The sequence below is a fragment of the Gorilla gorilla genome, chromosome 3 (assembly GCF_029281585.2).
Source record: "Gorilla gorilla gorilla isolate KB3781 chromosome 3, NHGRI_mGorGor1-v2.1_pri, whole genome shotgun sequence".
NCBI classification, from domain to species: Eukaryota; Metazoa; Chordata; class Mammalia; order Primates; family Hominidae; genus Gorilla; species Gorilla gorilla.
Window position 1 is genome coordinate 36,621,905 of NC_073227.2, and position 12,539 is coordinate 36,634,443.

Here is a 12,539-nt window from a genome sequence, read left to right on the forward strand (position 1 = left end):
AGTTACTAGAAAAAAAAGAATAAAGAAACATACATTCATCTCTCACTGGCCACAAGACTTAAATAAGACTGGACCTATTTTAGTCAGTGTTCTCCAGAGAAACAGAATCATCGTGTGTGTGTGTGTGTGTGTGTGTGTGTGTGTGTGTGTGTGTGTGTACATATATATATCTCTTATTGGTTTTCTCTTTCTCTGAATCTCTCCCTCTCGCTGTCTTTCAATCTGAAGTTGGCAAGCTGATGATCCATGAGAGCTGGTGTGTAGTTCCAGTCCAAATCTGAAGGGTTGAGAACCAGGAGAGCCTATGCTTAAGTTCAAGTCTGAAAAGCACCAGGTTCAAGACCCAAGAAGAGTACATGTTTCAGTCCAAGTTAGAAGGCCAGAAAAGACTGATGTTCAGCAAAGCAGTCAGGCAGAAAGGGTTTCCGCTCATGCAGCCTTTTTGTTCTATTCAGGCCTTCAATTGACTTAATGAGCCCTAGTCACATTGGGAGGGGCAATCCGGTTTACTCTGTGTATTAATTCAAAGGTGAACTCAACTGGAAATACCCTCACACACACTCAGAATAATATTTGGCCAGATGTCTGGGTGCCCTGTGACCCAGTCAAGTTGAAACGCCAAACTAGCCATCAGAGACCCACTCTTTGAGTGTTCTGATAAAGCCCTTTCAGGTATTCAAGAAGAATTTCTCAGAAACCAGACACTATGCTCTGTGAGTTACTATATGCCATTGTCCAGGCAAGGAAGTGGTTGAGATCCTGAAGGGATACCGGGTTCTGTGCATAGAGGGCCAGGTGCTCAAAAGAGGGGGAAGGGGATGGGGGAATTTGCAATATAATGGACTATAGGAATGCCAGCTTTCTCTCTTTCTTTCTGTGTTTTTTTTCTTCCTGCTACCCCCACATATCAGTCATTCCTTCATAATATAGCAGAAAATTGTATTAAAAAATAGTGCTAGGTCTCCCCTCTGCTCTTTTTCTATGTTTCTGTTACAATCTTTCTGCTATCCACACACATCAGTCATATATTAGTGGCGTAGCAGAAAATTATGAGACTGAGGTATAGGAATGTGTGACCTTCATGTATCACCTCTTTGCTGAGGCCAGTATCGTTATAGCTGCATTTGGTCAAAGGAGGATGGTGGTCCGGACATTCCTGGGGAGGGTCTGGTACTGCCGACAGGATGTAAAGCAGTGGGAAGAGACTGATCAACAGGGAACCTGGCAGCACTATGGAATGTCTCTGGAGAAGGTGTTACATAAACCTAAAAATAGGAATAAAAAGGTAAACCAAAATAGGCATATGTGTATATGTAGGTTGGGGTAAGGAGAGATAGACATTTGAATTCATTTTGATAGTCCACTGGCTTGTTGTAAAATAATTTGTACTTGGCTCGTTCCCAAAACTTCTCTGACAGCAAAAAATGCCCAGTTCATGTTTATCTAGACAAAGGCTGAATCTGTGTCTGTGGATTTACTTCTATCTGCACAGTGGGTGCACTCTCAAAATGCAGATAAAAAAAGGATATACAAAACCCTTCTTTCTGCAGTGAGCCGAGATGGCGCCACTGCACTCCAGCCTGGGCGACAGAGGGAGACTCCGTCTCAAAAAAAAAAAAAAACAAACAAACAAAACAAAAAACCCTTCTTTCTTTAAAAGCATAGATTCTTATCCTGTTTTTAATTCTCCTACAGAGCTTAGCTCCATGAGTTAGTACAGTACCTGTACCATAACATACACTAAATAAATCTTTCTGGGAGAAATGCATGAAGGTGTGGTGCCAGGGGCTACCATGATTTACATCTTATCTTTTTGTTTTTTGAGACAGAGTTTTGCTCTTGTCGCCCAGGCTGGAGGGCAATGGTGCGATCTTGGCTCACTGCAACCTCCGCCTCCTGGGTTTAAGTGATTCTCCTGCCTCAGCCTCCCGAGTAGCTGGGATTACAGGTGCCCACCACCACACCCGGCTAATTTTTGTATTTTTAGTAGAGACGGGGTTTCGCCCTCTTGGCCAGGCGGTTCTGGAACTCCAGACCTCAGGACATCCACCCACCTCAGCCTCCCAAAGTGCTGAAATTACAAGCGTGAGCCACAGCCCCAGCCTACATCTTAGTCTTTTAAGAAAATCATATTATCAATGCCTTTGCAAAGAAAAATAATACTGTTTGATTTGGATTTTTTTGTCTAATCTGTCCTTCATGAATATCTGGATATTTTAGAGGAAAACTTCCGGATGGAAGGAGTAAATAAGTTATTTTCCTCTGAGCACAACGCACATCTCATTCTAAATATACTTGATTTTTAGCCACGGTTTCCAGATTTTCATTTATCTTTACTTAAATTCAAGTGTGTGACTGAAAGCTAAAGGTCACTTTATTTACCACCAAAACCAAAATGTCAACAAATAAGCATTCTCTTTCCTGCCTCTTCAAATCAGCATGCACAAAACATCACACAATGCTGTAAAACCGTCTCCACAGAGATATTAAATGAAAGTATTAATCCATACAAAATATGTTAATTCCTCATCTACTTAGCCCACAGGAACAGAAAGGATAATGTGTCAGGAATCAAAAACCTTGCATACTAAATAATCCTTTCATAAATCTTACTAAGCAGGAATCCCTGGGAATAATTGTAGTAATTCAGGGCCAATCTGGCCAGGAAAGAGAACACGTGGGTTGTGAGGCTGTGGAACCCGAAATACCTGTTCTCGCTGTAGTCAAACTGCTTTAACTGTCTGGTCTTTATATTTTACCACCTGTAAAAGTGGCAATAAAACTTACCTTAAGAATGACTGATCTAAAGTAGAATAGGACCGCTGGAAATGATGTGATTTGGGTAGCCTACAAAAGCTAAAAAATATGAGCTGCAATCACCTATTGAATTTGATATCGATGATGATGTGCTTATGATAACTGTGGACATGGACTCTCTTGATGAATTTTCTGGTTCCCCTCTGATATGTGCACACTGTGAAACATTAATTCATTCTGCCATTCAGGAACTGCTTTTTGATACCCTGTAATGTATCAGACAATAGGGTAAATGTTGTGCAAAATAATGGTAAACTGTTACAACTTTAATTATTATAGACAGAATCTGTGTTTGACGTTGAGAAATCAATGAGAAATTATATTAACATGAGATCACTGTTGTGTTAAAAAGCAAAGGGGGTTTGGGGACCACATAGGAGGTACACTGAACTCTGGTATCCAGGAGGAAATTTTCCAGTAGAAGAGATTGGCTGTTACTGTGTTTGTCACTGGTGTTGTTAGAACTCAGGGTACAAATCTTAGAGAAAGTTTCTAAGTAAAGGTTCAAGTGTAACCTCCATTTCTCTGGCTTTTATGGAAGTTAGTAACAAAAACTCTTCTATAATGTGGCTTTTAAAAGCATTCTGAAAAAATGTGCATAAAAATAGGGCTTTTGGGGAAAATGTTAATAGGATTGGTATAGGTGACTCCCAACCTGATATAAACAAAAGGATAATGAAACAGTTGCAATCCACATCAAAATACTAGCACAAAGAAAACACGCTAAATCCTATAGAAACAAACAAACAAACAAACTACTCTGAAAAATATAGGACTTTGCCTTAAAAAGAAAAGGGAAAAGCAGCTTGACAAAATGGAGTCAAGAAGAGTTGAGGTTGCTGAGTCATGGGGACAAGGTCAAAATGCAGGCAAATCAGGAAAACGACTCCCCAAACAGAGCAGGTGGTCAGTTGGATTCATAGGAGAAGAATGGGCACGAGGTACAGGCCTGTTTTCCTCAATGGCTTGCTGGGCTCAGCTGATATTACACAAAAATTAACTGGCTGGGAAAAATCACATTTGAGCTAATATGACTTGTCCATTGTGCTAACATAAGCCACCTGTTTATCAAGCACATGGGAGCTTATTCACATTGCAAAAACTCACATTGAAGCAGAAGAGACTGTTGAGATATTTATTGAAATGTGATGACGTTCGATTCTGTGGAATTCTGCTCTGGGGCACATTTTCTTGCTTCCCACAGTTCCTGGTACATTGTACAACCTTATTAAATATTTCTTAACCAACTGCCCCCTTGAATACGTTTAAATTCCAATAGTCCTCAGAGGTATCATGAAGGAAGCTGGTCTCACTGTGCACAATTCCTTAGCTCGCCTGCAAATGATGTGTCTATCCTTTGCACTCTCTCAGCCACTTTTCACTCCTTTCCTGGGAAAGGATGTAAGTTATCTAATTTTAAGGGCACGTTTTTAGAAGAAATCTGGGGACCAATTAGTTTTGCTTAATTGGGTACTGTTTTCATACCTAAATATGCAATTTCATGAAATCATAAAAAGCAAACAGTGGACTAAGTTTTTGTATGTTCAATTAAAAAAAGGGGAAAATGTTGAACCTCAGGAAGGTAAAGTATTTTGCCCAATGACACTCAGCTAATAGTTGTTAGAGTTAGAATATGAATCCAGGGGTGTCTTTCTCTGACATTTATACTCTTTCCCCTAGGTTTGTCAGTGATATATGACGGCAATAAAAGTTTTATTCACTTCAATGTCAATGTATTGCCTTTTAGAAATCAAAGTCTTACTCTAAAGTAACAAAGATCTGTGTTAGATTTTAATCATCATCTAGAGTTTGAGAAGGAGGAATGGTGTTCTTATAATACTTCAGTTTCTTAAATTTCTTATCCATGGTCCCACTTCAAACAATCTCTGGGAAAAAGCTGTTTAGGGCCTTCTCTTTCAATGGACTCTCTCGCCATGCAGGCCTGAGCTCTACTCATAAATAGCGCTGCTAAAACTTCTTATAGAAACAGAAATGGCTTATCTCAGTTTTTAAGAGCTTTAAGAAACCTTGAAGAGCTTTTAGATCCTATTTAGTTTAGTTTGTTTTTATAAACATCCTGGAAGTTTCTATAGTACTTTTTTTCAGTTACAGAGGATATATTGAAAAGGATCAATTTGCTGTTTAGTACAGTATAACTCTTAGCTCATGAAGAATCTGAATAAAATAACCTCATTTCTCTTGCATGCAAACACAAAAGAAACCTACTCTATGTGGAGTGCTATGGACTGAATGTTTGTGTCCCTCAAAACTCATACTTTGAAATCTTAACTCCCAAGGTGATGGTATAGGGAGGTAAAGCTCTTGGGAGATTAGGTCATGAGAGCAGAGCTCTCGTGAATAGGATCATTGTCTTTATAATACAGGCCACAGTGAGCTTCCTTGCCCCTTCCAACATGTGAGGACACAGTGAAAGGGCAATCATCTATGAACCAGAAAGCCAGCCCTCACTGGACACCCAATCTGTCAGCACCATAATCTTGCACTTTCCAGCCTCCAGAACTGTGAGAAGTAAATTTCTGTTGTTTGTAAACCACTAGTCTATGGTACTTTGTTATAGTAGAAGAACAGACTGAGACATGGGGGCTTCAACTCTTAAGTTCTGTCAAACTTATTGGCAAAACCTATCTGCTTCTTATACATTGTTTGTAAAAGTCTGACTCTATTTCCCTAATATCTCCCTTATTTACTTATAGTAACAACTTATTTTGATTTTAATTTATTCATTCATTTAACTATTTTATATGCTGAGAATATAGTGGTAAAATGCAAAACAACATGTGTTTCCTTTATTATAGATCATACATTCTGATGATGGTGTTAATGGGAAAGTTTTGGGGAGAAATGAAAAATAAATACATAGGTTAATTTCAAAAATATAAGCCAAATAATGACTAATTTAGCATATGATTAAGTGGAATAATTAGAATCCAGTATTGTATAATCTGAAAGGGGAACACATTTTCTTGTCTAAATAACGCTGGGTACCATGACTGCCAGGCTTGGTGGCTCACACCTGTAATCCCAGGGCTTTGGAAGATAGAGGTGGGAAGATGGCTTGAGTCTAGGGGTTGGAGACTGCAGTGAGCTATGGCTTCATCACTGCACTCCAGCATGGGGGACATAGTGAGACCCCAACTCTAAAAATAAATTAGCAAATCATAAATATCAACAATTTTGAAAATATTGTACATGCTCAAAGACAATTTATTTGATTAGCCCTTACTAGAGCTTTCTTCTTAGAAGAGAAGAGTTCTCAGGAAATGGGGCATATGGTGATTGTTTTAAAGGGTATAGGGGCTACAAACTATCAGCTTAAATGCTGGGGTCCTCCATGGATTAGTGCTGAAATGAAGAAACTTCCTTTGGCCATCTTGGTGGGCCCTACCACAGGGCTATAGTCTTATGGCATCTGTGGCTAATTGCACTTTCCAAAAATGACCATAGAAATATAAGTATTGTCACATACTCCCCCAGAACTTTGATACTCTTCTCATCAAAAGATAAAATCTGAATACTGTCCCCTCAAATAGGGATGATAATTTGATGGAAGTGACACTGCATGGATTCAATGGGTGACAAAAGGTGATACAGTGTCCACCTGGCTCTCTTCTCTCTTGGGACATAACTGTGAAATCCTTGTGTTTTATTTATCCTGAAGCATTCGTGCTGAAGTAGTCAAATGAAGATAGAAACAGATGCTTGAGTATCCCCAGCTATTTCAGCCACCAGTTTGAATCTTCTTAAAACTAAAAATATAAGTGAGCAAACCGTCCCCAAGCCTCCACAATGCCCCAGCTGATGCTGAGTGGAACACAGATGAGACGCCACAGAGTCCTGCTGAACCGCAGATTAGTGACCAACATAAAGAGCTGTTTCAAGCTACTAAGATTTGTAGTGGTTTGTTATGCAGCCATGTGAACTGAAACACTTATATAAAATACAAGTCAATAAATTGCACTATGAGGCGTATTGTGTAATCTCAGTATATCCTACATAATTGAATGGGGCTAGTAAATTGCCTATCAACTAATGAATGTGCTGATTGCTTAGACACAAACACACATACACACACTCTCACACACACACACACCAGAAGCAAATTTCTAGAATACTTCTAGTGTTCCTCTGAGTTTTCTTACATAACAGTAAAAAATTTAGAAATAGGAAATCCATTTTTGCCTTCAAGTCATCACCCTTATGTCATTTTGTTGGAAAAAATTCGAGCTGTCTACCCATTGGTATTTCTCTCTTTTTTTTTTTTTTTTTAGAAAAACTTCTCTAAGTCTAATGTTTTAAAATTTATTATTTTCATTTTATTGAATAGTAACAAATTATAATTTTAATATTCTTGGAGTACAAAGTGATGCATGATATATGTATAAATGTGGAATAATTGAATTAGGCTAATTAGCATGCCCATCACCTCAAATACCTATCATTTATTCCTCTTTTCTAACTAAAATATTGTACCCTTTGATGAACATCTTCCCATTTCTCCCACCCCCAGCCGCTGGTAATTGCCACTCTACTCTCTGCTTCCGTGAGTGTGATTGTTTTCAATTCCACATATACATGAGAACATGCAGTATATGTCTTTCTGTGCCTGGCTTATTTCACTTAGCATTATGTCCTCCAGTTCCATCCTTGTTGTCACAAATGACAGAATTTCTCTGTTTTTAAAGGCTGAATGAATAATATTCCATTAGGTATATAAACCACATTTTAATCCATTTATCCATTGATGGACTCCTACATTGCTTCCATAACTTGGCAATTGTGAGTAATGCTGCAATGAACATGAGAGTGTAGATATTTCTTTAACAGACTGAGTTCAAATCGTTTTCGTAAATACTCAGAAGTGGGATTGCTGGATCATATGGTAATTCCACTTTTAAGTTTTTGAGGAACTTCCATACTGCTTTCCACAATGGTTATACTAATTTACATTTCCACCAATAGTGTACAAGAGTTTCTTTTTCTCTATATCATCACCATTTTCATCTTTCATCTTTGATCTTCTACCTTTTTGATAATTACCATGCTGACAGGTGTGAGGTGATATTTCATTTTGTCTTTTATTTGCATTTTCCTAAACATTAGTGATGTTGAACATTTTTTCATATATCTGTTGCTATTTGCGTGTCTTCTTTGAGAAATATCTACTCAGGTCCTTCGTCAATTTATTTAACAACTCTTGCTATTGAGTTGTTTTAGTTTCATGTATATATTTGGTTTTAACTCCTTGTTACATACAAGGCTTGCAAATATTTTCTCCCAATCCAAAGGTTCCCAGGTTGTCTTTTCACTCTGTTAATTTTTTACTTTGTTGTGCAGAAGCTTTTTTGTTTGATCTAACCCCATTTTTCTAGTTTTATTTTTGTTGCCTGAGCTTTTGGAGTCAAATCCAAAAAAATCATTGCTCAGGCCATTGCCATCCAGTTATTCACCCTTGTTTTCTTCTAGTAGTCTTACAGTTTCAAGTGTTACATTTAAGTCTTTAATTGATTTTTTCAGTTGATTTTTGCATGTGGTGTGAGAAAAGGGGCCGGTTTTATTCTTCTGCAGGTGGATACCCAGTTTTGTCAATAATTTTATTGAAGAGACTGTTTTTTTTTTTGTTTTGTTTTTACCCATTGTATATTCTTGGCCACTTTGTTGAAAACCAACTGACAGTAAATATGTGGGTTAATTTTAGGGCTCTCTATTTTGTTCCACTGATTGATGTGCCTATTTGTATGCTAACTGGCATTTTAAAGTTTTTCATTTTTCATTTCTATCATCTAAAGGGTCACTTATGATCTGTAAATTATAAACTGAATAATAATAATAAAGGGGTGATGGAGATGGCAAATTAAATCACTTGGTTCTAATTATTCACCTCCTTCACTCTCACACTTTGTCATGTAACTGTCCAGTGCCAACTCATTGTGGGCAGGAAGACCTACCCTTGCCTTTTAAATCAGAACTTAGCCTTGGGATTCATAATGAATATGTGTTAGCAGAAATGAAGTCATACAATCTTGAAGATATCTTTGTATATTCTTCTTGTTCTCTTGTACTTCTGTCATCTCCCTGAAAACATGCTTGTGATGACACGTTGGGGGTTTAGAGCTATATGCAGAGAAAAGCTGTGAGAGTATTAATGGCCCAGTCACCCCAAGCAAGAACAACCTAAATAAGTTGACAGTCAGTCAACCCCACATATGGGACTGAGCATGGCAGAGACTAAAAGCAATATCTAACCATGAGCAATCTACATCTCTTATTCCCAGACTCATGAGGTGATTAAGGGTTTATCGTTTAAAGCTGTTGAGTTTTGGCATGGTTATTAGGAGCACTCATAATATGAATATAATAAACAGTTTTAACATTACATTGGGGAAGAAAGTCTTGCTGGAATAAAAAAAGGAATTTTGACTTTAGTAATAATTCAGCAATGCCTTTTTGGTATTTGTATTTGTATTTAAGATACCGTGAAATACCCTGTGGTGTAACAAAAAAATAAAATAGTGTCAGAGAATGGAGAGGACACTCAGAAATACAGTGTGCAGAATATTCCAGAATAAGAAAAAAATTAACAAGATATAAGTAACATGTGGGATTTGGATCATTCTAGGGGCAAGAGGAACGACATCTAATAAGACTTGAGATTTTCCATAAGCAAGAAAGTTGATATATTGTAGACTTCATGTTTTTAAATAGACTTTAGGGCAGTTTTACATTCATAGCAAAATTGAGCACAAGGCACAAAGTTCTCAGATACCTCATTGCTCTCTATATAAACAACTTTCCTCCATCAACATCCTACACCAAGAGGTATGTTTGTTACTATCAGTAAATCTACATTGACACATCATTATCACTCAAAGTGCATAGTTTACATTAGGGCTCACTCTTGGTGTTGTATATTCCCTGGGCTTGGCAAATATATAATGACTTGTATCTACCATTGTAGTAGCATACAGAGTAGTGTCATTGCTCTAAAACTCCTCCATGCTCTGCTATTCGTTCTTCCTTCCATTCTAACCCTTCACAACCACTGATCTTTTTACTGGGTCCATAGTTTGGCCTTTTTTTCAGGATATCATGTAGTTGAAAGCATACAGTGTGTAGTATTTTCAGATTGACTTATTTTACTTACTAATGTCCATTTATATTTCCCCTTTGTATGTTCATGGCTTGACAGCTCATTTCCGTTTAGAGTTGAATAATGTTCTATTGTCTGGATGCAGCATGGTTAATGTATTAATTCACTTACTGAAAAAACATCTCAGTCACTTCCAACTTTTGAAAATTATGAATGAAGTTGCTATAAACATCTGTGTGCAGGTTTTTGTGTAGACATAAGTTTTTAGCTCATTTAGTTAAATACCAATGAATGTGATTGCTGGTTGCTATGGTAGGATTATGTTTTGCACTGTAAGAAACTGCCAAACAGTCTTCCAAAGTAACTGTACCATTTTGCATTCCCATCAACAATTGTTTGTGTTACTCCATATCATCCCCAGAATTTGCCATTGTTAGTGTTTTAAACTTTGACCATTCTAATAGATGTGTCTGAGTATCTCATTATTGTTCTAATTTTCATTTCTCTGGTGGTACATCTTTTTATATGCTTACTTTTCATCAATATATCTTCTTTTGTCGGTTGTCTGTTCAAGCCTGTTGCCCATTTTAGGGGGTTGTTTTTCCTATTATTGAACTTTAAGTGTTCTTCATATAATTGAATAACAGTCATTGATCAGATATATCTTTGGCAAATATTCTCTTCCAGTCTGTGTCTTCTATATTCATTCACCTAACAGTGTATTTCACCAGAACAGGAATTTTTAATTGTATTGAGGTTAAGTTTATTAATAATTTGTTTCATGCAGTGTCTTTGGTGTTGTGACTGCATACATTTTAACTGTAATTTCTCAGTCATTAATGTGGGAAGCTGAAACAATATGTTTTAAATGTTGGCATAAAGTTGCCTTTTATAAGGCAAAAAGAGAGATAAGGAGCATGCAAAAGAAATGGTCATCACAGTTACAATAAATAATATTTCTCATATATTAAGTTTCTGGAACTAATTAAGACATTTATATTTAATATTTTATTTCATCCTCACTACAATCATATATAAGTGGTGTTAAAACACAACAATTGTTTTATAAATTAGGAAGGTGGAAGCTCAGTTAGTGAGGTTACACAGCATTCCCAAGGTCATATAGTTGGTTAGTGTTAGAGCCAGGATTCAAACACAGAAAGATCCAGGATTAAACCCAGTAAGGATTCTATGAAACCAAAGTATTTATTTACTTAACTTCCTCAGGAAAGTTTCTAGAAAACTATAAGCAAATGCCCAACCTCTTGAGATGCGGACATCGCTATGAGTGCAACTAGAAAAGGGTTCCAGTGATGTGAGGAAACGAGGCAAATATATTTTTCTGTTTCTGGCTTACAGCCCAAGATACTGGAGCCTTCCTCCTCTCATAGCTTCTTATCATTTAATTATTAGCAGCCTTAGCTAATCATTAATTATGCACTGTCAATTATGCTTACATTATTATTTGAAATGGATACAATATCTGACTGATTTGACTAAAATAACCCCCTTGTTTAATTGTCAATTTGCATAAATTCAGATGCAATGAGATGTTGCACAGTGATTCATTAGGCATTGAAAACAGCAGCAACAACCTGAACGACGGGAGGCTCAGTCTTGCAAATTATTGCCATTTTCATCAGGAAAGGAATTCCATTACAGCTGACTTTCCTTAGTCTGAAATTGTGATGAGGAGTTTGCAGACTTGAGCCATCATAGGTTTTATAGGGTGACACTAAAGGCAAACACACATCTATGACCACTGGCAAGACATCTGTCCTGCATGTAATTGAAACTTTCTCCTGTGCTGGTCCAGTGCTTTGATAGCAGGGCAATAGATTTCCATGCTGGTGCTCTCATTATAGGGATGGCTGTCTGAATGTGATCCTTGAGTCTAGGGAGTTGAATGACTCACTTCCCCCACTTACTGTAAAGTGAAATTTCAATTGAAGGTGAGTGAGGTGAACTAGCAAATTTGCTTCAAAGCTGTTTTCCTATACTTCCATAGTAATAATATTTTGAAGTGCCTACTATGTGCTAGTCGTGTATTAGGAATTAAGAGTAATTGCTCACATTTAATAAAAACATCCCTATACAAATTTATGGTGCTATCATAGTTTTAGAAGTCACAAGTTTAACAAGTGTCAAACTTGCAATATATTCTAAATTTAATGGACTCAGATCTCTTCTGTGTTATAACTCCAGTACCTATAGGGTATTAACTGGCACATCTAGAAAAATAACTTACATTTTTTTCATATTTAATAAGTACATATTTTTTAAAGTATATTAAGACATATATTCTTCTATTTCTAGTGGGGCTCTATTATTTAAGCCACTACTGATACAAAGTTGTTTTTAGGCAAAGCGTAATAACATATTTTTTGAATTTTTAAAATTGTATTTTATTTTTAATTGAAAAATAATAATTGTATATATTTATGGTATACAATGATATTTTAGATACCTGTATGCATTGGGGGATAATTAATTTTATCTAACTAACATATCCATCACCTCACATAATTATCATTTGTTTTTTGATGATAACATCTAAAATCTACTCTTTCAGCAATTTTGAAATATACATTATTTGTAACTACAGTATCTGTTA